Source organism: Gavialis gangeticus, unplaced genomic scaffold, assembly GCF_001723915.1.
Source record: "Gavialis gangeticus isolate Ggan-Ray unplaced genomic scaffold, GavGan_comp1, whole genome shotgun sequence".
Classification (NCBI taxonomy): Eukaryota; Metazoa; Chordata; order Crocodylia; family Gavialidae; genus Gavialis; species Gavialis gangeticus.
Genome location: NW_017729006.1, coordinates 57,267,741 through 57,294,227, shown reverse-complemented (window position 1 = coordinate 57,294,227; position 26,487 = coordinate 57,267,741). Strand labels below are relative to the sequence as shown.

Below are 26,487 nucleotides of genomic sequence, written 5' to 3'. Positions count from 1 at the left end.
GCTTGATGTAAACTACCTGCTCAGTGGTTGCAGCCAACAGTGAGGGAAATGGAATTTTAGCCTTTTTATTTCAAATGAAGGTAAACAACAAAGAAGAAATATGGTGTCACGGCAGAGAGAGAGCATGTACACAGTTATTCGCCCTGCTCCTCCAAATGTTGGGACACGCTTAATGAACTTAACATGAATAGGTTCATTAAAATCAGTAAGGCTAATCGCAGACTCAAGGTTGAATGCGTCTTTGCATGATTGGCACCGTACTAATCTGCAGCTGAATGGAAACACAAAGCACAAAATAGCAGGTGCCTCTCCATGACAGCGGGGATGGAGGGATCTTCTCTTCAATTAAAGGTGCTATCTGCAGCACAGAGAATGACTTATTTGCTCAAGGACCATCCTTTTGGCTGTTTTTCTACATCCTCTAGCATCGTGAGGTCATGCTCTATGACCAGTGCTCTCCTAATTGCTACTGCACTGAAATTAATGTCTAATTTCCCTAACACATCTACATCCCACAAAACTGGCAATTTTGGCACCAGGGTAGAGGTGCTAGAGAGTGGGAGATGGAGTGGGGAAGGTGCTGAGTGCTTGAGAGTCCCTCTAAGACCTTCCCTGCTACTACCCTGGCATGGTTTCCTTGGGGGCTTCTTTTCTGGTATGCTCTCTAAATCAGCACCTGAGACTGGTGCCCCACTTGCCAAGCCTTAACTATTATTTCATGCACTGAAATATTTCTAAAAGTACTAGGAAAAATACTAAACAGTTAATGGGTACAGATATAATAATTATCAATGAATAATTGAGATGAATAGATTATGTGAAGAATGACAGAATGAATGTGTAGGTGGCCAGGGGAAACAGCAGAAAATATCTGCCTGGGTATTAACTGAAGTTGATTTTGAAGAGCAATAACAGCAGCTGTAAGAACAGTATATGACATGGACTGTTTGCATTTATTTCCATTATAGGAGTGACCAAAGGCCTCAGTCAGGACTGGGACTCAGTTGGAAGGAAGGACATGCAGACATTCATATATGAGCCTAGAGCTTGGTTGACTTGCATTCAAGTTTCTGCTTCACCACAAACTTCCTGTACAACCTTAGGCTAGGGGTTCTCAGACTTTGTGATACCATGACTCCGTGAAATAATATATACATGTATGCGATCCCCCATGATTAAAACTATTGATTTTGCACTCGTACTCAATCACACACAGTCAATTGAACCGTTGACAGATAAATACTGAGCCCCACTAACCTGTAAATGCTGAGAGAGAAAACAAAAGAGACACTTCCATTGTGGGCGAGTCCAAGGACACACGCTTCACCTCTGGGGGAGGGAAGCAGGCAGAGTGTTTGTACTTTGGGAAGGGAAAAGAAGTTTGGACCCCTTTTAAGTTGCTCGCGGTGCTCCGGGGGTTCACCTTAGGGAATTTCCATAATCTCTCTGTGCTACCATTTTCCATCAGCTAAACAGGGAAAATAGCATTTTCCCTGCCTTGCAGAGCAGTTGTGAGGATAAATATAGCATAGATTATAAGGTGCTCCTTAGATGCCACTGATCTCAGGGGAGGCAAAATCCACAGTTTTAAATATGCTGCGGTTTTTGCCTCCTGGCCGATCAGCAGCAAGTGGTGGGGCTGCCAGGGCCCCTTCACCAATCACAGGTGCAGGGGGCCAGGGTGAAACCAGGAAGATTGAATGAGTGGCTGCAAGGTACACTTCCACTGTGATTTTGGTAAGTCCCTCCTCATAAGTATCTAACAGTAGGCAAGGCATATACCAACAGTTGAATGTGATAAATTCTAAACATTTTTGTTTTATATTTCAACATAAAACTCCCGAATGGAAATGTTTATGATTTTCAAGCTCAATTTTCTAAGTACTGACAGGGTGAATCTATGATTTCCTCCCAAAATACACCAATGTGAACATATAACTTTAATTTTTGAGCTGTTTTAAACCGTCTGTAGACAACACTTTAAAGAGGGTTTAAAGCAGGTTAAATGCCTTTTGCATGAGTTTGCAAATTTGGCAGCATATTGGGTATTAATTCCAGCCTTTGTAGCACATTCAGTGGCATAATGTGCCTTAAATGTCTTTGGGATGCATCAAATGACTTTGCGGTGCTGCAAAGTAAAACACCGCCGAGGAGTTTTCGTTTCCTACCCTACAGTCAAAGAGGGAAGCACCGGGCTCTGTGTGGCTCAGGGGGTATACAGGCAGCCTGGCAGCAGCCTGGGAAGGCAGGCTTCACAGAAAGAAAACAAGAAGTGGCAAGCCAGATTTTTTTTTCCCTCGGGGCCTGCCTGCCCGCCTGAGCTGCATGGGGGCCTGGTGCTTCCCTCCATGGCTGTGGTGCCCACCAGGACTATCAGAGCTGGGTGGCTGCGGGCAGGTGCTGCCTGGAGGGGGGCTGCTGCTGTTGTGGAGGGAAGCACCATCCCCTCTCCACAGCTCAGGGATCGCTCTGCCTACCAGCAGCTTTCTTTCCCCTCCCCACCGGTGGAGAGGCAGGTAAGGATTGGGCTCCAACAAGGGTGTACACAACACGGGGATTTACTTTGTCCTGAATTGAAGCATTTCTTTAAAAAAAACACTGTTTTAATTGAGGGCAAAATAAATCCCCGGGTTGTCTACAAATGGCTTACATCTAGAAATAAATGGTCTATTTTAAAAAAAGTCGAATATCATAATATAGGCTAATAGCCTTATCGATGTCGGATTTGTATAGCAGGAATGAATAATATAGCGGTTAGATCAGGGGACTGGAAGTTAGGATTTCCTGACCTACTCTTCTTAAGTTTACCAAATTTGTCCATAAAAAAACTAAGGTCTTTTGACAGCTGTCACATTCCATTATCACAACTGCTTAAAGGATCAATCCCTGAATTACAGTTTAGTGCAACGTTAAATTAAACTACGCTGATATTTGTCCACAGTGAACACAATCCAAATGAAATTTGGCACACATGTAAAGATGTTAGAGACCTTTCACATGTTTGACAAGATGGTTTTTTTGCAAGCATGCTAGGTGAATTATTTGATTCTTAGAATATTTCATGTTTCCAGTGTAGAAGAGTGATTGCATCTGTGTCAAATGGGCACAGAAAGGTTGTAAGACACTTTCAAAATGAAACAGGGATCCCTTTTATACCCACTCGCTATATCTATACTAAACAAGATGTAAGACAATCTGACAATCTGATTCCACAAACAGCCTGTTATAACAGTAAAGATATTTTAAAATTTAATTAACTGTCTTTTAATTGGTCTGTTTACATGCTCAACATTGCTGTGTTTATGTAGGATATAAGTGCTAAAACCAGAAAACTACCCAACCCTTGTATCTTAGTGTATAGCAGCTTGCACATGAATTTGAGGCACTTGAAATGCCAAGATTGCCTTGTGATATCTCTGTTTACATTGCATTTACTATTTTGGGGTTAGATATTTGATCTGAGGTATGTTCTACAGTTTATACTGACTTACACAGGTATCCTTATAATAACATTTCATAATGTTAGCTATACAGAGAAAAGGTAAAATTGTCAAAATCACTGAAGTGATTTAAAAGCCTAAGTAACGGTGGTTCAGATTTTTACATGGAAATTTAGGCAGTTGTTCCCAGTGGGATTCAGACACCTAAATGTCTTAAAATTTTGGTCATTAGGTCAGCCCTAGATAGGACAGAGCTGATTTTAATGAGATTCCACACGGAACTAGTGGATCCTTTTACACAGACTTTAAAACCCCAAAACAATATGTAACAGGAGTCTTAAATAGAGGAACCGGCAAAAATGGGTGTGAACAGAGCCACACTTCTATTATTCATGTAGCGCTAGCTGTAACCCTCAAGTTGGTAAAGTAAGAGGGCCCTAATCCTGATAGGGATCTTGATGCCATAATGTACTATTATAGAGTATGGCTGAGAGGCATCTCAGCACCGTTTACTGGCCGTCTGGTGTCTGTGGACTCAGTTGCTGGGAGCCTTCTTTCTTGCTTGGGTGCTACACCTTTGAAGGTCTCTTGGGAGTCTGTGTTGGGAGATGGCTCACTTCACCCAAAGTACCACAGACCCCATGATTCTCACAGCACTAGGTGTCTGGTAGACTTTACTCATGGTCTCCGACCTCCCCTTTAACCGTGCCCATGCCTCGCAGATGTTATGCCTTGTCACATCAGTGGGCCTCAGCCCTAGTCTCATCTCAGGCCACTCTATAGTTTCATAGTTTCTAGGGTCGGAAGGGACCTGAGTAGATCATCTAGTCTGACCCCCTGCCATGGCAGGAACGACTATTGCGGTCAAACGACCCCAGCAAGGTGTACATCTAGCCTCCTCTTAAAGACCCCCAGGGTAGGAGCCAGCACCACTTCTCTTGGAAGTTGGTTCCAGATCCTAGCCGCCCTGACTGTGAAGTAGCACCTCCTGATATCTCTAGGCCCCTATGTCCCATGTTGGACCTTAGTCTTCTTGGTTTCCACCCTGAATTTAAAATGACCTCCCAAAATAATTAGATTCTATACATGGAAAATGTATGAATTTACAATTTTCCATGTACAGAATATAATTCTTGGAGGATAATTTTAAATTTATCCCCACTACCACCGCAACAGGGAAAGCAGTGGTAGCAGGGCAAGTGGTGTGGGTGGGTGGGGCACACAGTGGTTATGGTGGTTGGGGGGGGCATACAGTTGGGCAAGTTGGGGTAGGGGGGAAATGGTGGGGGAAGCAGTGGGGCATAAAGCAGCTGTGGCTCCAGCCCAACTCAGGGTTGAAGCCCTGGTTTGAGCCAGATCCACAGTAGCTGCCTACCTCCTCCTCCCCACATACCATGTACTTGATTCCAAGATGAAAGATGTTAAATGGTGGGGGGAAAACCTTGTCTTGGAATTAAGTAAATATGCTACATTTCTCTGTGTAGTCCTATTGACAACTATAGGTTTAGCTCACCTGAATAAGTCACTCCTTTCTGTGTAAGTATATGCAGGTCATTATGCACACTACAATAGTTTATTATGGGTATATCCACAATACATCCCCAGGGTGTCCCAACAGCATTTTTGAGAACATTGTGGTTACTTGCTCCTGATAAACCCAGAAATGTGGCAGTGACGCCACTCTGGGACTTTCTCCTCTGGTTGTTCTTGGGATCTTGGTCTCTGACATGCCTCAGAGTAGTGGCTGGGGAAAACCCTAAAGTGCATTCAACTGGTAGGTTTCTGGGTTTGGTGCATGGGAGTGATAGTGTTGCATGGGATCATCCCTACATGGCCCTACCAGAGATGCAGTGGATGAAAACTTGGGGCAGCTCTCTCACTGATGCTTCATAGTGCAGCAGTATTCCTCTGAAGTCTTTTATTTTTAGAATACATTGCTTCTGGTAGCTGTGCAAAAAGTTACCAGGAAACAGTGACATTAAAATACATTAGAAAAACATTCTGGACTGAGCAAAAAACACTGTGCTTCAGAAAACAAAGCAGCAAGATTGTGCTGAGATGGGTACCGTGCCATAATTTTCATTACAACTACTGGATGTGACCCAAATAACTATTCATCTCCTGATTGGCAAGCTTAGTGAAAAATCAACCCCTCAAATCTCTATTTATGTTTAGCGCTTTCGATTGAGTACAGTGTTTGAGATATGTTTCTCAAATCAAAGTTATAGTAAAAGGCATCTATTGAGAGAGACTGTTGTGGTGCCATTAACTTTGTTTTGTCAGGAGACTTCAATCTGGGAATGGTGACATTTTTGTGAGTTATTTTTTCATTTAGATGAGAAAAGTTGTCATCCTGACATAACAAGGTTTGCCATGTTTCTAGTGACTTGTGGGTAGATCTATCATTCAGTTAATGATGACAAGCAAGGCAAAATCATGACAGTTATTTCACTGCTGAATGTGTTCAGCCTTTGCTTTGGTTTGCTCAGTGTATTGAAAGCTTTAATACAAATTGATAATCTTTGTAAAAAAAAACCCTTCTCACTGTTTAACTGTCTTGCTTTTAGAATTAGAGTAGGTTTAAAGATTGAGTTGCTATACCTTGAATCCAGGACATGTTTAGCTCTAGATTTCTTTTTCTGTCATTGTCAAAGAAATCAACATTATTTTACAATGCAGGATCTGAACTTTTATTCATATGAGCATGAATCAGGGTTCAGAGGGAAAAGCTTGCAACTTAAGACACCCACCTCAAATAATGCTCTTGAGTGATTTATGTTAATCTGAGATTAGAATAGCTCAAGGATTATTAGAACACCAACAAATGACATCAAAATAGGAAACACAGATAATTATTTGTAAGTGAAAGATATGTTAGGTATATCCTTTAGGTTAGGTACAGACATTCAGGGGGAAGTTAAATTGATTCAAAATGGCTGCCTGCTTTAGGTAATTCAGGATAGGGGAGCTAGTGGGGGGTTGGGAGCTGACAGGGGATGGGGAGAGGTGCAACTCATAGGCAGGGTGGGGGGGCAGGTATGATCTGCAGGTGGGGTAGGCAAGGCTGATGTAACCCATAAGTGGGGTGGACAGAGCCGACATGGCCTGTGGGCAGGGCATGTGGGGCCAGTGTGACCCACGGTTGGGTTGGGTGGGGCAGGTGTGACCCACAGGTAGGGTGGGTGGGGCCATCATGACATGCGGGTGGGGTAGGTGGGACAGGTGTGACCTACAGGTGAGGTGGGCAGGGCCAGCACAACCCATGAGTGGGGTTGGCAGGACCACCGTGACCCACGGGTGGGACCAGCATGACCCACAGATGGGGAGGGCAGAACTAGTGTGACCCATAAGGGGTGGGGCGCAGGCTGTACCCATGGGTTCATACCTCCCAACCCTCCCTCTCCCAGGACTTACTTGCTTACTTTTTGCAACGGTGAATGCTGATAAAAGCAGCTGCATCCCAAGCGGCTTGTAGGACAGGGGTTGACAGGGCTGGCTGGTTATGGGGGGTGGAGCAAGAGGCCAGGGGGGCAAAAATAGCCCACTGTGGGAGGGGTGTGTGAAAAGAGCAGCCCCAGGGCTGAGACTAGTAGCTGGGTTTTCCCAGCCCTGGGGCTGTGCAGGTAAATTGTACAGAAGTTCTATGCACTGGTTTGGCCTAAATTGAATATGTTTGATGCTACATGGATCCAGATTTATCTTAAACCTGGTTCTGCAACTTTTAGACCAGTTTATGTGCATGGAACTTCTGTAAAGTTTACAGGTTTAGACTGATTGCTGGTCACTGAGACTAGGTCTGTAAGTATAAGGTCAGCACCGGAATGAGCTAAATTAAATTGGACTGACATTCTGAACCTGATTTAACCTCCCCAAATGTCTGTATTTAGCCTTAGTATTAATCAAACAGAACTCCATTATAAACCTATAGGAAACAAATTCACAAGACTATTCTGCAATTTTTATTCATGCAATACATTCCTTCCATTACAACCACCTGGATTACTTGAATGAGTTGAGGTTGAAAGTCCCTATGTTCTTTGAACAAATGTTTGAATTTCCTTGGACATATGCTGCTAGGTCTCATTGCTCAACTCTACCTGAAAAATGCTACTTAGGCTGCTAAGTTAATCTCTTTCAGCAGCATTACCATACAGCAAAGTAAATAAACCATCTGTTAGAGTTCGTTTAAATGAAAAAAGGCCTTATTTAAATAAAATGCATTAAAAATTGCCACAAGGAGCAATAATAGGTTTAAAGCTATAGGTCATGAAATAGTGTTTGCCACTGAGGTAACGATACCAGATGCTGACTTTCAGGAGCCAAGGATGTGTTCATCAATAAAAGCGTGGAAGTGTGAAAAGTGTTAATAGTAGTGTTTGAGTGGTTCTCTAGGTCTTATATTTGGTCTCTTGTAGCTTGACGATAACAATTAAATTGCAAATATATATACAATACACATACACATATTCTGTTTATGTGGGTGAGGGGGAGATCTTGCAGCATTTCTATTGATTCTAGAGTGAATGTGCCAGTAACTTAGACACCAAATAGACCAACAATCCTTCTTGGCAGCTAGCCCTTAGTGGCCATCCCCTTTTCTGAAGTGCTTTACTTTGGGCCTGATTCTGTGGGGTGCTGTGCATCTCATAAGATGTAATGAATACCTTTCAGTGTCTCTTGCCTTCAATGGAAGGTGAAGATGCCCATCAGCTTCAAAGGCTGGAGCCCTTGTGCTTTTAACAGAGAAAAAGGAAATAGCAGGAAAATAATACACCTGTTTGGTTTTTTTTGGTTAAGATTTTTATAGTTACCCAAATTAATTGTTTTTCTGACCTGATTTCTGTTGCAGCCACAGACTGGTTCCTTGTGAAGCTTTCTTCAATGATGGCATTTGTTTTGATGACAATCCACTTTAGATGGATTTTTATACGTTTTTTTTTTTGCTGTATTTCAACAAAAGCCAAGCAGGGTCAGGAAACAGATCCAAAGGGAAATCCAAAGTCAGAGTCAAAGGCATAGAACCAAACTGGGGTCAGTAACCAGGAAAAGCACTGGATACAGGAACCAGGAGGCTTACCACAGCAGACTGTTAGCTGGCCTGGACCAAATGGGGAGGCTGAGTTCCTAGTAGTCAGTCAGGAAGCTGACTTATGGCTGCCTAGGCAATTAGTTAGCTCAGACTGTGCTGCCTGCTATGGTCCCTGACACACTATAGTTCTATGAATAGGCTATACAGCATAATCATTACTGCAGGTAGACCTGAAACATATGATAGTAAGGATTTATGGGTACCATATGGCTTTTTTTTTTAATCATGTTGGCATTTTAACTAAAGGAGTAAAAGATCCACTTCAATAAGTTCCTTTAAAAATCCCAGCCTAAAGGAATGGACAGAGTTTATAGCACTTCAAGCAACTTTAAAATGCTACAAAAATTGAGTGGACAGGTAATACACAAGACTACCAAGCGACAAGACAGCCCAAACCATATAAAAATGACTCTGGATGAAACAGGGATGACTTTGAAATGTCTCACCATGACATGCTAGTTGGGAGGCAATTGTGCAAGTATAGGCTACTGAAGTGCTACAAAATAAAAGTACTTCCAAAGAAGGCAGACTTTGAAGTGCTTTTCATTTCTATCTTTCCATACTTTCATTACTCCTTGCAGAATCCAATTCCACTGCTATTGTTGAAACAAGTGGTCTCTAATCATGTGAATAGTTCCATTAAACAAAATTATTCATATGAGTCAAGACTAGACCCATAAACTGAGAGATGGAAAAAAAGCCACTCATAATTCAAGAAGGCTCACCACAATGGTAGGTTTTCTCCATGAGGAATAGAAATAGTATTATCATGGAGGAATTTTGGAAGAAGTGTGTTTCTGGAGTTGGTGTGTTAGATAGATTTGCTCGTCACAAGTATTTAGCTGTCTGGTTATAAAACTGCTTTCAGAACACTCTTCTGCTAATCAGTTGGTAAATTAATTCACTGATTTATGGCACGAAATTAGAGAGAAAGTCAGTTAGCTCCTTCTGTCACCCAACTTTTGACTGTGAAATGTCATTGCTGCCGAGGATGCATACTTAATTTTGTTTAATATAATTTAATCCAGAAGTAGGACAGAAAAGAAATTATCACTTGTTTTCAAATTGTTTAGAGAAAAAAAAAACACCTTAATTCAGAACTGAAACATTAAACTAATTTAACTAGATAGTTTTCAGATAATTTAGTGTACAAAATATATGCTTCTCTATCCTAAGGTATTTATTTCAAGTTGAATTTACATCATCAAGTTCATCATCTACCCATATTATATATTTTCTACTGTTTGGCATCTTCTATAATCCAAGCTAATTGCAAAGTGGCTGTAAAACACTTGGAATCAACCTGCCAACAGTTTACATCCAACTCAGCACTCACTATAGCCCCCCAAAAAGAAATGGTACAAGGCAGTGGGGATTCACCTTTAAGGCCCAAATGATATTTGGTTAAAGAGCTGCTTCTGTGTCCAAATGTAGATTTGTAGGAGGGATCTTTGTGGCTTACACAGATTTTAGGCAAGGTTACTTATGGCTCTGACCAGCTCATGGCTTAGTTCAGGGGTGGGCAAAATACAGCCCATGAGGCTCAGCTTTCTATCCGGCCTGCAGAGCCCCTAAAAAATTGTAGAAAATTAATATTTATCTGGCCGTAGTTCCTGTCAAAAATTACAGGAACCAACAGCATTAGGAGCCAGGGGAAGCCTGGCGGGCTCCCACAACAGCAGGGCCTGCTCAGCCCTGCCCCCCCAGCTGGAAGCCCCAACAGGGACTTCTGGCCTGGGAACATGTGGCTGCCCTGGTGGTGCCGGAACCTCAGGAAAGGGGGAAGGGGGTAATGGCAGGGGAGGGCCCTGGGCAGGGAAGGAGCCTGGGGAAAAGTGGCCCAGGGAAAAGCTGAGCCCGGGGGGGTGGCGGGGAAAGCAGCCCCTCACCTGCCCCATGCTGCAGCTGCCCATAGCCCGCATGGGGCTGCCTGTGCCTGCTCAAGACAGCTCCGTGGGCTACGAGCAGCTGCAGCAGGGAGTGCCAGCCACGGGGTGGGTGAGGGGCTGCTTTTCCCTATGCTCAGCTTTTCCCCAGGCTCCTTCCTGGTGCGGAGGAAAGTGGCCTCTCCTCTGCCCGTGGCCGGTCCCCTGCCCTGCAGCTGCTTGCAGCCCACATGGGGCTGTCTGGGGTGCTGGGCATGGGGTAGGCAAGGGGCTGCTTTCTCCCCTGCTGTGCTCAGCACCACCTTGAAATCTGGCCCCACTGCCAGCCTGGGCCGCATGCCAGTTCTGGCCTCACCCATCAGGGCTGCGTGCAGCTGAAGCAGCTGCAGCCCCCCACTTGCCACACCAGGCAGTGTTTGCCACTGCTGCGTGTGGGCTGCCCAGCGTGTGAGCTCCAGGCGGGCAGCAGCAACTAACACTGCCCAGCGCGGCAAGTGGGGGTTGTCTGCAGCTGCTGCCACCAGCGGGTGAGCCCAGACCCAACTTGGAGCCCAGGCTGGCAGTGAGGCTGGGTTACAAGCTGGTGCTGAGCATGGAGAAAAGCAGCCCCTTGCTCGCCCCATGGCCAGCACCCCGCACTATAGCTACTTGCAGCCCATGTGGGGCTGCCTGTTTCTGCTGCAGACAGCCCCACGTGGGCTGCAAGTGCCTGCAGCAGAGAGGGAGGGAGAGAAGCTGCTTTTCCCCATGCTCAGCATCAGCTTCTTCCCTGCTGGTAAGCAGGGGGTCGGGGCTGAGTGCTGCCCCCTGCCTGTACTGTGGGGCTGGGGGCAGTGGGTGTGAGTGGGCAGGGAGCCAGCCAAAGCACAGGGCCCAGAGCAGGGTGGCAGGAGCACAGGGTCCCAGCCAGCAGGGGGCCCCACCGGTGCTGGCCCTGGGACATTGGTTCCAAGACACTGGGACACTGGTCCCAAGATGGTGATCAGGGGGCGGGGCATCTATCAAGGGGTGGGGCTACCCATGCAGCCCTCGACAGCCTGCCAAAACTAGGTAAGCAGCCCTCCACCCAAAATAATTGCCCGCCCCAGGGCTAGAGGGCTAAAAGATGGAGTTAAATAGACAATGGATGGAACAGTACATCACTAAGGAAGCATATGCCGAAATAGCACAAATGCATGAAGAAATAAGAAAAACAAAGGGGAAAATGAGTTATGACTGGCAATAAATACTAAATACGTTCCACAAATAAAACAGATGGAAAAGAATGGTCAGGGAAACTGTGGGTCTGTTGCTTAGTGACCAGAGTAAGCTATTCCTTGGAAACATTTTCAGGAAGAAGACAGGACAATCAATTAGATACCTAAACTGTTTATATAGTAACGTGAGAAGCACGGGAACAAATGGGAAGACTTTGAGGTCCTAGTACAAACACAGAATTATGATATAATTGGGATTTTGGAGACATGATGGGATAGTTCAAATGACTGGAGTATGATCATAGCTTGTTTGGGAAGGACAGGCAGGGGAATATAAGAGGAAGTATTACCCTATATCGGTGATTTTCACCCTTTTTAACAAGTGTACCCCTTCTGTCTCAAAGTTTCAGGTCATGTACCCTTTACATATTTTTCTTGTTTTTTAGGGAGGGAGCAGATCGAGGCCACTGCAGTGAGGGAGGGAGTGGGGCTGGGGCAGGGCCATGAGCTGCACAGCTGGGGTGGGGCATGAGACAGAGGCATGAGCAGCCCCACAGACCCCTCATCTGGGGGTGTAGTGGGGGGTGGCTCCCACTGCTGCACGCACCCCAGGAGGGCATAGGGGGCATGTGCCCCCGGATCTGTGCACAGGACAAGGCAGGCTCCTGTTGTGGGCTGGGGCTGGGGAGGCACTGGGTTCTTCTTGGCAGGGGGATGGACTGGGCTGCGCTTGGAGCCAGTGGTGGCAGCACGGGGAGTGAGCGGGGCCACGGGAGGGGCTGCAGCCACCCCAGAATTCACCATATTCCCCCAACCCCCCTCCCAGCGCAGCCCAGCCCAGCCCAGCCCAACACCCTTGCCAGGAAGAGCCTGGTGCTGCCCTGGTCCCGCCCTGGTCCCAGCCCACAGCAGTGGCCTGCCCTGCCTCATATGTAGATCTGGGGGCACTCACTCCTTCATGCCATCCTGGGGTGTGTGCAGCAATGGGAGCTGCTCCCCCTGTACCTAACCTCCCCAGATGAGCTGTTCACTGCTCCATCCTGCACTCAACCCCACTGTGCGCCAGCCCCGGCGTGCCCTAGCCCCAGCCTCACTCCCTCCCTCACAGGAGTGGGGCTATGGGAGAGGCTGCTGCCACTCCAGAATTTGCCATAGCTCCCCCAACCCACCTCCCAGTGCAACCACTGACTGTTCTGAGGTGGATCAGGCCTTCTTTAAACAAGTGACAGAAGCTTCCCAATTGTATGACCTTGCTCTCGTAGGGGACTATAATTATTGGGCAATCTGCTGGGAGGGAAACATGGCACTGCACAAGCAGTCCAACAAATTCCTGGAGAATGTTGATAATTTTTTGATATAGATGGTAGAGAGGTCAAGTAGCAGGGCAGCTCTTTTTGACTTGCTACCCACAGATTCTGTGAATCGGGGGGAGCAGTGGATGTGATATACCTGACTTTATCAAGGCCTCTGACACTATCTTTCATGACATTGTCATTAACAAGCAAAGGCAATACAGACTAAATTAAAGTACTATATGGAAGGTGCATAACTGGTTAGACCATTGTACTCAGTCAGTAGTCATCAATGGCCTAATGTCTAGTTGGGAAGATTCAAGTGGGGTTACCCAGGGGTCTACTTTGGGTCTGGTACTGTTGTAACATCTTCATTAATTATTTGCAAGATGGGATTGAGTGCATGCTTACCAATTTATGGATGACACCAAGTTGGATGGAATTGCAGATACTCTGAAGGGAAGGGTTAGGATGAAGGATGACCTGAATAAACTTGGAAAATGGTCAGCAACCAGAACAAATGTAAAGTCCTGAACTTGGGATAAAATAATTACATGTACAAATATATACTAAGGAATGACTGGGTAGGTTGCAGTACTGCAGAGAAGGTCCTGTGGGTTACAGTAGTTCATAAGCAGAATTTGAGCCAACAGCATGCTCTTGGTTTCAAAAAAAGGCTGACAGCATACTGGGTGTGCCACTTGCAAATCAAGGAAAGTGATTCTTCCATTCTATTCAGCACTGGTGAGGCCCCACCTGGAGTACTGTGTTCAGTTTTAGACTCCACAATTTAAGAATGATATGGATATGCTGGAGAGAGTTCAGTGCAGTGACAAAAATGATAGGAGCCTGAGAAGCAAGACTTCTGAGGAAAGTCTGAAAGACCAAAGGTTATTTAGTCTGGAGAGGAGAAGACTGAGGGTGGATTTGATAACAGAAGACTGAGGGGGAATTTAATAATAGTCTTCAAATATTTGAAGGGTGAATGTAAAGAGGATGGTGATTCGCTTTTATGTGTTACCACAGGGGACAGGAGTAGGAGCAATGACCTTAAGCTGCAGCAGAAGAAATTTATGTTGGAGATTAGGAGGAGCTTTCTGACTATGAAGGTGGTCAAGCATTGCAATGGGCTACATAGGGAAACTGTGGAATCTCCATTCTTGAAAATTTTCAAAAGTAGGTTGGACAGACACTTGACCAGGATGATTTAGTCAGAGATAATCCTGCCTTAAGGAGGGGGCTGGACTAAATGACCTTGTGAGGTTCCTTTCAGCCCTATTTTCCAATGATCTATTAACTGAAGATATAAAGAAGATGGAACCAATTAGTACTTATTTCACCTCAGTGTTCACACACACAGAAAACTCCCAACTCTGACCAAATGACCAGCAGAAATGCAGAATTAGTATAATCAGGGAACTGCATGAAATGCTGCAGTTCATAAGTAAAGAATCTGCCTAAGAATTTTGGAAAAATCTAAATCAGCAGGTTTGAGGGAATTCATCCCAGCTGAAGAAATCTCAGAGCCTGTGGAAACATATATTTACAAATTCACAGATGAATGTAGTCAGAGGACTGGAGAAGGGCTTGATACCTATCATTTAAAGGGCAAAAAAGAAGAGCCTAGGGAATTTTAGATTTTCCAGTGTGGCTTCAATATCTGGAAAGTTACTAAAGCAAATTGTAAAACAGTAAATTTGTGTAAAATTTGCAATTTTGTAAAACAGAAAATATCTGGAAGAAAAAGGGGTGATCGTCACTAGTAGTCACAGTGGATGCTGACAGAAGTGACGTGTCATGTGATTGGCCCATTGAAAGTGCTCTACAGCCATGCCCTGACAGAACTGCATAGCTACAGAGCACTTTCAGCTGCATGACAAATTAACCCTCAATGTAATGAGGGTTCAGATGAAAGTAGTCTAGCCTTCATTAACTTTTATCTTTACCTTAGGGCTGCACTGATACAGCCCAGCCCAGCCTTGCCCTGCCACAGGCGCTGTCTTCTGGATAGGAGGGGGAGAAGGGAGGGGAGGGAGCTCTGGGCTAGGGTTTGCCCAGCCCGAGCTGGAGTAGGGCTGGTAGACTGGAGCTCCTCACCTTGGAGGGCTCCAATCTACCCACCCATGAATGACTGGTGCCTCCTGAGACTGTGGGGGCACAATTTGTGGGTGGCAGCATCGGCAGTAGGGTGGCAAGTGACGACCACCCACAGAAGCCAGTAGCAGTAGTGGGGCAGGGGGTGCAGGGGAGGGGACTGTGAGCAGTATCCACCTGCAGAAGCTGGTGGTGGCAGCCAATCTTGGGGGGGGGCATGTGCCCCCCCTACGAGTTGCCTACGCACTCACCCCTCCTTCAGCTCAGGCTTGCAAACTCCAGCCCAGAGTTCCCTCCTCCCTTTTTCCCCTCCCATCCTGCAGATAGCACTGGAGCTGGGGGGCAGGCACAGGGCTAGGGGAGAGAGGCTACAGACAGGGAGCCTCTCTCTGCTGGATCGGCTCCAAAGTGCAGCTCAATCCTGCCTCCCTGAGTAAACAGTGAATGTCTGTTGGGTTCTGGAGTGCGGAAGGGTGTTGCTGTAATTCATAGTGCTTTCTGTAAAGTGCTATGAATTACAGTGGGAAGTTGCACATCTGTCAGTGCCCTGTGGATTTGTTAAGAACAAATCATGCCAAACCAACTTGATTTCCCTTTCTTTTTTCTTTCTTTTGATAAAGGCACAAGTTTGGCGGATAAAGGGAATGCAGCTGGACTTAAATAGGGCTTTTGATGTGATATTAAATACCATTCTTATAAGTAAACTTTAGCAATGGGGGAAGGTATAGCTACTATTAGGTGGATACATAATTGGTTGACTTAGCAAGCAAGCAAAGGACAATTATGCATGTACCTGTATCAAAATGGCAAGAGGTCTCAGGCAGGGTTCCACAGTTGACTGTTCTGGGTCTGGTGTCATTTAACATTTTTACTACTGACTTGATGCAGATGTAGAAAATACACTGACAAAATTGCCTGGCAACATAACTGGGGAGGGCCCCAAACCTTGTAACAGACAGGATTAAAATTCAATTGGGTCTTGATAAACTGGAGAACTAGACAATAAACAACAAATGAAATTCAACAATGGCATATGTAAAGTGCTAGCCATGGGGAAGAATAATTACATACCCAAATACAGAATGAGAGATAACTGATGGCAACAGCACTGCTGAGAAGGATCTGTGGATTATGGTTGATCATAAACCCAGGTGAGTCAGCTATGTGATGCTGTTAAAAAGGCAGTAAATGCAATTTGGGCTACAGTAATAGAAACACTGATTGGAGAAAACAGAAGATGACACTTCAGTCTTCACAGAAAAGGTCATTTGCGGAATGATAAGCAAAGTTAGCATCAATTACAAGCCATGGTAGACACTCAGCCTGGGGTAGGGAAAGAAAAAGTTAGGTTATTTAGATAAGTTGGATGCTTTCAAATGATAATAGCTTGAGAGATTCATTCTACAGTTCTCAAGAAATTAGCTGAGGTAACAGCTGAGACCTCGTAGGCCACATCCAGATGAGTGTGGTTGTGTGGTACATGGCACTGCAGACACAGCTGCAGCAGCACATACCACACATTCAGCTGTTCTCCATGCTGCAAGGGAGCAGCATGGTTTGTGAGGGGTTGACCCGTGGATATCCAGGTGTCAGAAAAACCTGTGCAAAAAGCCCAGAGGAGTGGCACCTGTGTGGGGTAGAGTGCACCACTCAAAACCAGAGCCTGGCTGCCCACAGCCATATTCCAGCTACTGCCCAGGCTCCAAATGGCAGGATTGCTGCTGCAGCCCCAGAAGGCCCCAAGGATCCCAGGTAAGGCTACTGGGGCCAACCTCCCCTACCCCACCCAGGGTAACCTGTTGCATGCCAGAGGGCACGTGACACAGGAGTTCCCCAGGGACAAGCAGCAGTGGCAAAGAGTGTCTCACTGCTGGTTTTCCCTGGGGAACCAAATGCCCACACTCTTGTTGAGGCAGCCATGGAGGCCAAATGAGGTTCCAGAAACCTGGAAAACAGAAAACACAGGACCCCTCTTTATAAAAGGAGAAAGGACAACCCAGATAACCAGTTTAACTTTGAAAGATACACTGATTTATAAGAACCTAAAGGATAACAGGGTGATAGAGTAAGGGCAGACATTGATTGTCAGGAGCTAGATTTGCCTAACCAACCGGATTTTCTTCTATGACAAAGTGACAGGCCCTGTGGATAGGGTTAGCAGGGAATGTAATATACCTCAACTTTAGTAAGATTTTTGACAAAGTCTCCCACAACATTTTCATACATAATAAACTAAGGAAATATAGCCTAGATGAAACTATTATAAGTTGGGTGCAAAACTGGTTGAATAATCATGTTCAATGGGTAGTGATGAACAACTCAGGGTCATGTGTCTTATTAGGAAGTTATTAACTGTGGGTTTACCAGAGGACTGTTCTGAGTATAGTACTATTCAGCATCTTCATTAATGACATGGAAGCTCAGTTTCATCCTCCTGTTATTAAATTTACAGGTGGCACAAAGCTGGGTGAGGGTGCAGATACATTATAGAACAGGATTAGGATTCAAAAAGATCTTAATTAATTGGAGAAATGGTCTGTAATGAAGTGGATTATAAACAATAAGAACAATAGATGACGTTATGCTTAGGAAAGAACAATCAAATACATAAATACAAAATGGATATTGACTGACTAGGCTGCGATTCTGCAGAATAGGACTTGGGGTTCTTAGTGGACCACAAGGTGCGTGTAAGACTACAGTGTCGTGGCAAAAAAGCTAGTTGCATTCAAGGATGTGTTAACATGAGTACTGCATGCAAATTATGGGTAACAAAACTTTTACTCTATTCAGCAGCCATGATATTACCTGCTATTCTGTGTCCAGTTCTGGGCACTCCACTTAAAGGAAAATATGGACAAATTGGAAAGAATGTAGAGAAGAACAAAAGGTGGTTCAAAATCTAAAAAGCATGACATCTGAAGGAAAGATGGAAACACTGGAATTACTTAGCCGGCAGAAGAGAAAACTGAGAGGGGATCCAATAAAATTCACAAATACAAGAAGGGTTCTTACAGGAAAGATGACAATCGATAGCTCTTTGTTTTCACAGGGGACAGAACAAGGCGTAATGGCCTTAAATTCCAACAAAGGACTTTAAAGTTAGATATTAGGAAGAACTTTCTATCTATGAAGGTGGATAAGTATTAGCGCATATTATCTAGAGAGGCTGAAGTACCTTCATCAGTGGAAATTACGTGCAAATTAGGCAAACATTTGTTTGGGATAGTTTAGACAGCATGATCCCAACTTGGGCAGGGTGTTGGCCTAGATGACCTCCTGGAGTTTCTTTCATCCCTATTTTTATATTACTCCATAAATTCTCTGTGGAATCACCTATGATTTAATCAGCACTTCCTCTCTTGGGTATAGGAAACGGGCATCCCTAGCAGTTCTGAAGCAGGTCAACAACCTATAGCTGGCAGGCTGGATCTTAGCAGTCCCTTAAGAAGGGAGTCGGCAACTAACAGCTTGCAGGCTGAATCCAACTGACCAAGCAATTCCATCTGACCTATAAAACCAGGACATTTGCAGCAATTTAGTAGTAAGGAGAATTCATGGGTTTCAGTGACAAGGGAAATGCTGGTCAGGTCAGAAGCATGGTGGCAGCAATTTGGTGGTAGGGGAAGCAGCAGTAGCTAGTTCACAAGCAGTTGCTCACCTTTTGAGTAAGCTGAGCTAATTTACTCCTGTTGCTCCTTAAAGGTTGCCAACCCCTCCTTTAGGATAATGACTTTGGGTAAGATTGGAACTGGCCAAACAAGTGTGCACAGGTAGACAGGAGAGGAAAAAGCAGAATAAATAAAGCTCCCCCATCCCTCTCTACCCTTCTTCCCCCCATCCTGTTATAGAAGGAGCAATGAACATTGTAAATGGGAAAATAGGTTACATGGGTGACTGGTGCCTCCTGAGTCTGGGGCGGCACCAGATCGCTGATGGAGGTGGTGGGGTCTCCCAGCAGCCGATCACTGAGCCAACGGGAAAACTGGAAGTGCTCTTCTGCTGGCACTTCTGGTTTCACGGCTGGTGCTTCCCTTCCAGGGGGTGCACACCTGATCTTAGGCAGTGCACGTGCTCCTGTGTGTACCCCCCATGCATCGCCATTGGTAAGCTAGCACCAGGACCAACACAAAGCTGAATGATGAGTAGGAAGAATGGTCTAGTGGCAATACATGTAACTCAAGAAACTGCCTCAGTTTCTGGTTCACCTCCAGGCTTCTCTGATGACTCTTTTTTTGTTCCTTAATATTCACGAGCATGTCATGCAATCCCCTTCTACCTCAACTGTGAAATAACAGTGCTTGCTTGCCTCCGTGATGTTGAGAGGATAAAACACCATTAGTACTGGTGAGGAGTTCAGGTCTGATAGTGGTTAGGGCCATATCAATATCCAGACTGACTTTTCAAATGGGGGCAGAAATGTGTAGGCAGAACAACAGTAAACTGGGCCTGTGACCCTTGACTTTGCTGGGTACTATACAGTTTGAAAGGAAGCAGAGCTGGATGCCCTCCCAGAAAATCAGGCAGGGTTTGTGAATTAACGGGGGGAGGGAAGCTTGCTGCTGCCACAAGTTTTTTTCTCTTCATGCCTCCTTTTTCCCCAGTGTGGTGTGGGTTGATTGATGGTTTAGACTCACAATCTGGTCCATATCTCAATACATTCTCTTTAGTTTTCTCCTTTATCTTTGATCCTTTCAACTTAAGAGCTATCCAAGTGCCTTTCCTGTATCTCCATAGAAACATAAAGCACACACAAGGACACTCAAAAGGAGCAATGTCAGACAGCATCCTCTGTGCAGGACTCTCAAGGAGCTTTGTAACCTTGACCACCTCTGACTAGCAATTTAATAGTAGGAAATTTGAAACACATCCTCCTGTATACTTCTTGCTCTCCTAAAGATGAAGCATTACAAAGAACAATCCCACCTAAATCCTGGGTCTCAACTTGCTCAGGAACTTGTTCAGTAGCATATACCTACTAAGCACACTTGCTATCACATGTAATCTAATCCCTCGACACAAGCACAGTTTATCTCCGCCCTTATGAATACCAGACCAGTGAGATTGCCTCTTGAACACAGATTCTGCTCCATCCTCTCCCTCCTCCTGCCACCCACTCCATCCCATTTAGGAGGAATGACTTTTAGCATCTAATACCACATAACTAACTCCCATTAAATGTAAACTGGGACCCATACTATAATGGCTCACATCACCAGTCGGAAGTAACAAGACACTATTATAATGCCAACTCATTCTGGCTTGCTGTGCATAAGGTTATTTCCCTGTAGTATAGGGGATAATGCAAGTCATCTCTGTTGCTAAGGATGCCTCTTGTAAGATGTCTGTAGCAGAAATACGAACTAATTAGAGCCAAAGAAATTAGTGGAGTTTCACCGGGAATCATAGCAACAATCTTTTTTCTCCTTGTAATCCTGTTTGCATTCCATGCTTCTGTTCTATCAGCTGTCCTTGAGTTCCTGAAGTCAACTGCTAAATCAATAATTAAATCAATAGCAAGCAATCACTCCAGTAAATTTTGAGGTAGCTGTTGGGAACCTGGCCAAAAATCCCATTAGGCATGATATGAATATTTTTCTTCCCCTGAGTCATCACATTTAACATAATAAGTGGATATGCTCTTAAAAGCATTAGAGTAACAAACTGAGATTCTTTTGACTATCTCTATATTCTTTGCTGGAATTAAGAAGTGCTTGCTTCCCTTCCTCCCACCCCTCCAAGCCAGCAACATTCAAAAGAAAACTCCTTTGAAAATTGGTAACTTCTCTGCCTACCAAATAAATGGATAATTTTATACAATACTTATAAAGTAAAGAATAAGCAGATGAGTCAAACATAAATACAGAAGTTACGTGTGTGTGTATATATATATATATATATAATTTGAAAAGCTATACTTTACTTATATAGTATTGTAAACAGGAGGTTTTCTCATCTGTTTATTTTCATCTCTAGGGACACAGTTTATGGATTTTTGACAAGTAAAGTAAGATATGTTGACCAAAACATCTTCAAGATGGCTTGGCAATTCCTTTCCATGTGTGCAAAATACAATAATTTTTCCTGGCTGCAATTTAGTCTTCTAAGACTGGTTTGGGGCTATGCTTAGACCAATTCACTATTGAAAAAGAGATGGCTTTCTACTGAAACTGTTTTAGGCAGGATGCTGCAAACAGTTGTTTCTTTAGGAAATCTACCCATTCACCCAGGCTGCCAAAATACCCACCTTTGGAAAACTAGCAAACACTTGCTTCTTTTCCACTAAACCATCATAGACAGCAATATGACCCATTCATAGAGAAAGGATGACTCTGACATTTCCAGTTGATTACAAAAATAAAATTATGACAATGGGAAGAAACTGTCCTCTATCTCATAGACATATACTAATACAAAATCCCATTATCAAAAGAAGGAACAAAGAGCCCAAAAAGAGAAAACAGGAGAAAGAGTTCAATGTAACTGCAAAAAAGAGGAAGGGAGATATAACAATGCCAATTATAACATTTTTGCAAATGATCAGTCACAATGGCTGAGATTGTCAAATGTTTAAATGATTTAGGTGAAGGAGTCCTAGTAGGAAGCACCCTACACTACAGAATAATAAAAAATGGGATTCGAAAGAATGAGCAGGTCATCATAATGTCCACCTTCATACATATATAATACGGGCAGTGGAAGGGCAGAAGCAGAGGAGGCAATTGCCATGGTGAAAAAAAAATACATTCATTAAATTGTATTATGGATTTGGGCTGAAGGGTACCAGCTGAAAAGTATCTGTAGAGAATTAATGAAGGAAAAGGCTGGGTTTTCTCCAGCAATGGATGGAAAAATGTCAGTTCATAGTCTAGCCCTCCCTTTCCTCCCTCTGTGCAGATGAGAATTGGCTAGGACATGCTAATGAAGGCTTATAGTCAAAGATGATTATAATATACTTGAGTAGGGTTCTCAATTGTGAGAGGTAAGGAGGCAAAAGTCATTCATATGTAAAGCTACAGTAGAGGAACTTTATGAAGAGAGCTGAAATGTTCACATTTTTCCCCTTTTGCAGCCGAATCCTTTATTAGCAGTTTGTCTATCATACATGAGTGTGATAAGGCATGGCTACAGGCAAGAAGTCCGGGGCTGCTAATGAACTGTTGCTCACTGTCTCCTTGACAGGATTAGCAGCAGGCGTGGCATGATTATGCAGAGGTTTAGGAGACTTTTACAGGTGAGGTGATAAAGAACTACCTTTCTTTTGCTTCAGGCTGTCAGCAAAGGAGGCTGAGATGGTGGAAAGGACCTTATTAATCCTCTGATGAACTAAGGGGCACATTTCAAAGGTAAGAAAAAAGCCTAAGGCAAAAACCAGTGGAACTAAAAACACCCAAACCAAACCTATACGAAAAACCAAACTTGTCTGAGGAGTCCCTAGAATGGGAACAAGGAAAAGCTGCTAAAGAAAGACTCATTTATTGTAATGAGCAGTAAACAGTACGTGGCTAATGTAACTGGTGAATAGCAATGCAGGGCACATCATTAGTGACCACTTAGAGCATAAGCATGTGAGCTAATGTGCTCTCATTTTTATCTGCTCCTCACTCTTGGAGTCAGCTAGGATCCACAACAGAATTGATTTACGACAGGGTGTAGGTATGGACATTGCAAGCCTTATTCAAATTATGGAAAGCAAACACAGTGTTTCTTTAACTGAGGGCCTTATTACACATTGCACTTTGAGCTGCTCTACATGCTAGCTTGAGTTTGGAGCAGTCACGCATTCAAGCCAGCCGGGACTTGAAGACTGAAAGGTAAGATACTCCCCGTGTTCCCCTCCCATTCCAGGCCTCCCCCCTCCCAACCCCTCAGTGCTCCCTCTGTTTCTTCTCACCCCCAAGGCACCCCCACCATTTGGGCTTCCCCCTGCTCCCCCAGCTCACCTGCACCATCCATGTCACCCAGCGTACTTATGGACACCCACCTAGCTGCAGTGGTGGCAGACAGATTTCTCTTCCCTGCCTGCTCCCACAGGACAGTGCCAGCAGCCTTCAGTAAACCAGGGGGCAGGGGCGGTGAGCAGGGATCTGGGGTGCTGGGAGAGATGGGGGACAGCAGGCCTGATCTGGGGGGCTGGAGGTAGCAGTGAGTTGAACCTGGTTGGTGGTTCTGCCCTGCCCCTTGGGGTTTTCTCCCTGGGGGCAGTAGTGTTCAGGGGGTGGAACAGGGGACACTGCATCCTGGGATGCTGGAGGACTGCAACTTGGGTGGCCCATCTGTGGAGAGAGGCTTCACATTAATGGAACACGAGCTGGTTGACAGGGATTAGAGATAAACCTGCCCTGGAGTGGCATAACTTTAAGATGCTTAAAGTGTGCTTAAAACCAGTTTCAGGTGTTAATATGTGGACAATCCAGGGATTAAGAGCTCTGGGAGCCACCTAAAAATGTATAACAAGGTCCTATCAAACAATGCCTAGCACAATAGGGTCCTAGGACATGAGTAGTACTCCTAGATGCACTTACCAATTTAAGTAATAAATAGAGACACTTTACCCTACTATTTGGTAAATGCCCTGGAAAAAAGGAAAACTTATGTGAACAGAGTGCAGTTGTCTCTTCAACTCACCATTAAAAAGAGTTGTAAATAACAGTCTGCAAGACAGCTTTCCTGAGGGGAAACATTTTCATGTGAAGAAGCAGGAGTTTTAGGTGCAGTTCAAAGAAGAAAACTGTCACTTAGTTGAGATGTATATTGCAGAATAAGTTTACTGAGACTTCAAGATCTGAGTAATCAGGACCCTGGCTAAGAAGATAAGTTTGCATGGGAAGTGTGGAGAAATAGCAAGAGCCTGTGAGTGACCACTGGTGTTTGACTCTAACTCAGTTTGTTTTAATCAAACTAGTTCAGGATCTTGGATAAACTCCAGTAACTAAGTTGTCCATTAATATGATAACATGAGTTTGATATTCAGGTCAAGCTTCTTAACAGACAACAGCTGAAAATAGCAGTAACTTTCAATAAACGCAAAGGCATATTTAAACAAAAACGTGATAACAATTCGAGTTTCATAATTATTTCACTTCCTCCTAATAACTTCTCATCTTTCAAGCACTATAAATTATCTTTATTGGGACAGGAAGCTGTCAAGAACATTGTCACCCTTGAGAGATGTAATCATGACCAAATCTCATTTGTGTGTCAGGCTTCAATGCAATTCATCCATTTGATCTTCAACTTTAGAACGAAGGGTTTGATCAAGGATCAACCTGAATCCACAGCTATTCCTTCACTGTCTATTGACCCTGTGTGTAATTAAGGTACGTTTGTGTTTAGTAGCACAGTCTTGTTAACTATGGCTGATAATGCTCTGAAAGTAATTAGGAGACTTTAACATTAGTAACAGCTTCCCATCCAAATGCTGCCCAGACAAAAACCATGATTTTCCCTGACTTCATTTTTCAGGGGCAATGCTCACTGTTATATATTTGACTGCATGCCTTTCAAATCTTAAATATTTTGGATTTAGTTCTGAATTTTGAATATCATGTACATTATGTAAATCTCAAGGATTAACTAACTATAAGCCTGGTTTCTTCTGAAGGGACTGTCACATTTACTTTTAAAGTCTCTCTGACCAAATGTAAATGTCACAAAATTCTCTCAGATCTCATCATTTTTTTTCTTTTTCACATAGTCATTCCGATAGGCTGTGTTCAAGGCTTTTGAACACTGATGTCCAGCCACATTACACCCTTGGATAGGTGCTCAAATACCAAGTGCAGAAGAACCGTCAGTCACTCAGGCAAAAAAAACCTTAGCTGAATAATTGGTTATGGCTAAATTAACTGTAGAAGAGATATCACCTATATTAAATAGGACATCTAGGCATTCACTTACATTAAAAAAAAAATCTGGATTATAATTTGTGTATTTAATTGGTAGCTACATGCAGAGCCACCCCTAGGGCATAGCAAATTGGGGAGACCACCCCGGGCCCTGGAACCTCACCTGGAGCTGGCGGCTCAGCCCTGTGCTGCGGAAGAAGGCTATCATGGAACTATTTAACTTTTCTCTTAATTTCAAAGAGGAGGAAGATTTCTTTGGGATTTTCCCTTTTTTTTTGTATTCTCTTTGTTGTCCATTTAGGGCCATTCCTGCCCCAGTTAGCAGAGAATTCCAAAAGAAGCAGCCCATTTCAATACAAGCTTTTGCTCTAGCATGTGCTGATTTCTCACTTGTTCAGCATTTCACCTCTCCAAAAGAACACAGTTGTCTTGGAAACTCTTGCTTGCAAAGGGACAGGTGGTCTCTGAGGTAGCCGTGGATCTTATCATTAAGACCTTTGAAAACCAAGCCTAGACTGCTGAACTTGACTTGTTAAATTGTTTTATGGGCAGCCAATGAAGAAAATTAAGCACTGGCATTAAATGTATATATCTTGTATAGTTAGTTCTGTGTACTGGTTAGCAGGCCCCGTGTAGCAGCAAGACTTTCCTCCAGTGTCTGTGACTGTATTCCTACATCAAGCATAAAGGACCCAAAGTCATTCATCCATCTGGTGCAGTTCTTTCTGTCTGAATGGAGCATAGTCTCCAGACTGGATGTAGGAAGGAGGGAAGGGTTTACATGAAACAGTTGATGTTACAAGAAGAGTAAATCTAGGGAGGATTTTGGTGGGCTAAAGTTCCATCAAGTAGATACCCTGTGGGTATCTATTAGAAGAAGGAAGAATGGTAGAGAAAGATATAGGGGCTTTCTCGAGCAGGCACCAAATCCAATTTTGAACCTTATGTCCACAAACTGTTAAGTAAAAAGCATTGCAGTGAAGCCTAAATTTCCCTTAACAAGGTTACTAGAGTTAAGCAGAGAGAGGTAATTCTGTTTCTTGGGAGACCTTGATATACTGACATTTGATTTCATCCTGATTTGGAAAAGCCCCACAGTCCCTAACTCAGAGGCAATTTCCCTGCTAGGCTATCCCAGAACCATACACCTCAGTTGCCCTGGACTGTCTGACTGACATCAACAGTAGATGCTTTTTAAGGAACTGAATGTGCAAGCTGGAGGGAAACTTCTGAGTTTTCTTCTAAGCCTGTTTGGCAGACATGCCTCGGTTCTGTAGGAATTTTAATGAATTTGAACAACATTTGAAAAATGTGTCAATTCTGATGAAAAAACAATTACAATTTTACCAACTAGCTCTAATTCTTATCTATATTAGAAACTGGAAGTTAATCCTGATATCCTGGTCATTCTCCTACAAAAATTTCTGTGGAATCTCTATTCCTAAAAACATTCAATTATTCACTTTAATATCACAGCATATCCAGTACTACAGTGATTCTTAGGTCTGGGCTGGAGCATTTATTCAAGAACAGAGTGAAGCATAACTCCTACCAAATTGTCCCCACTTTTTGGATTGCTGTAACTGAGGGCGAGGACACACAATGTGACTACTATGGAATAATTTATCCTAGATTTTATTTT

At 44.0% G+C, this 26,487-nt stretch overlaps 1 protein-coding gene across 2 annotated transcripts in view; it reads right to left on the bottom strand.

Moving 5' to 3' along the window:
• The window catches only part of MOCOS (molybdenum cofactor sulfurase), a 494,081-nt gene that overhangs the window by 29,940 nt on the left and 437,654 nt on the right, over nucleotides 1–26,487 (bottom strand). The window lies entirely within an intron of this gene.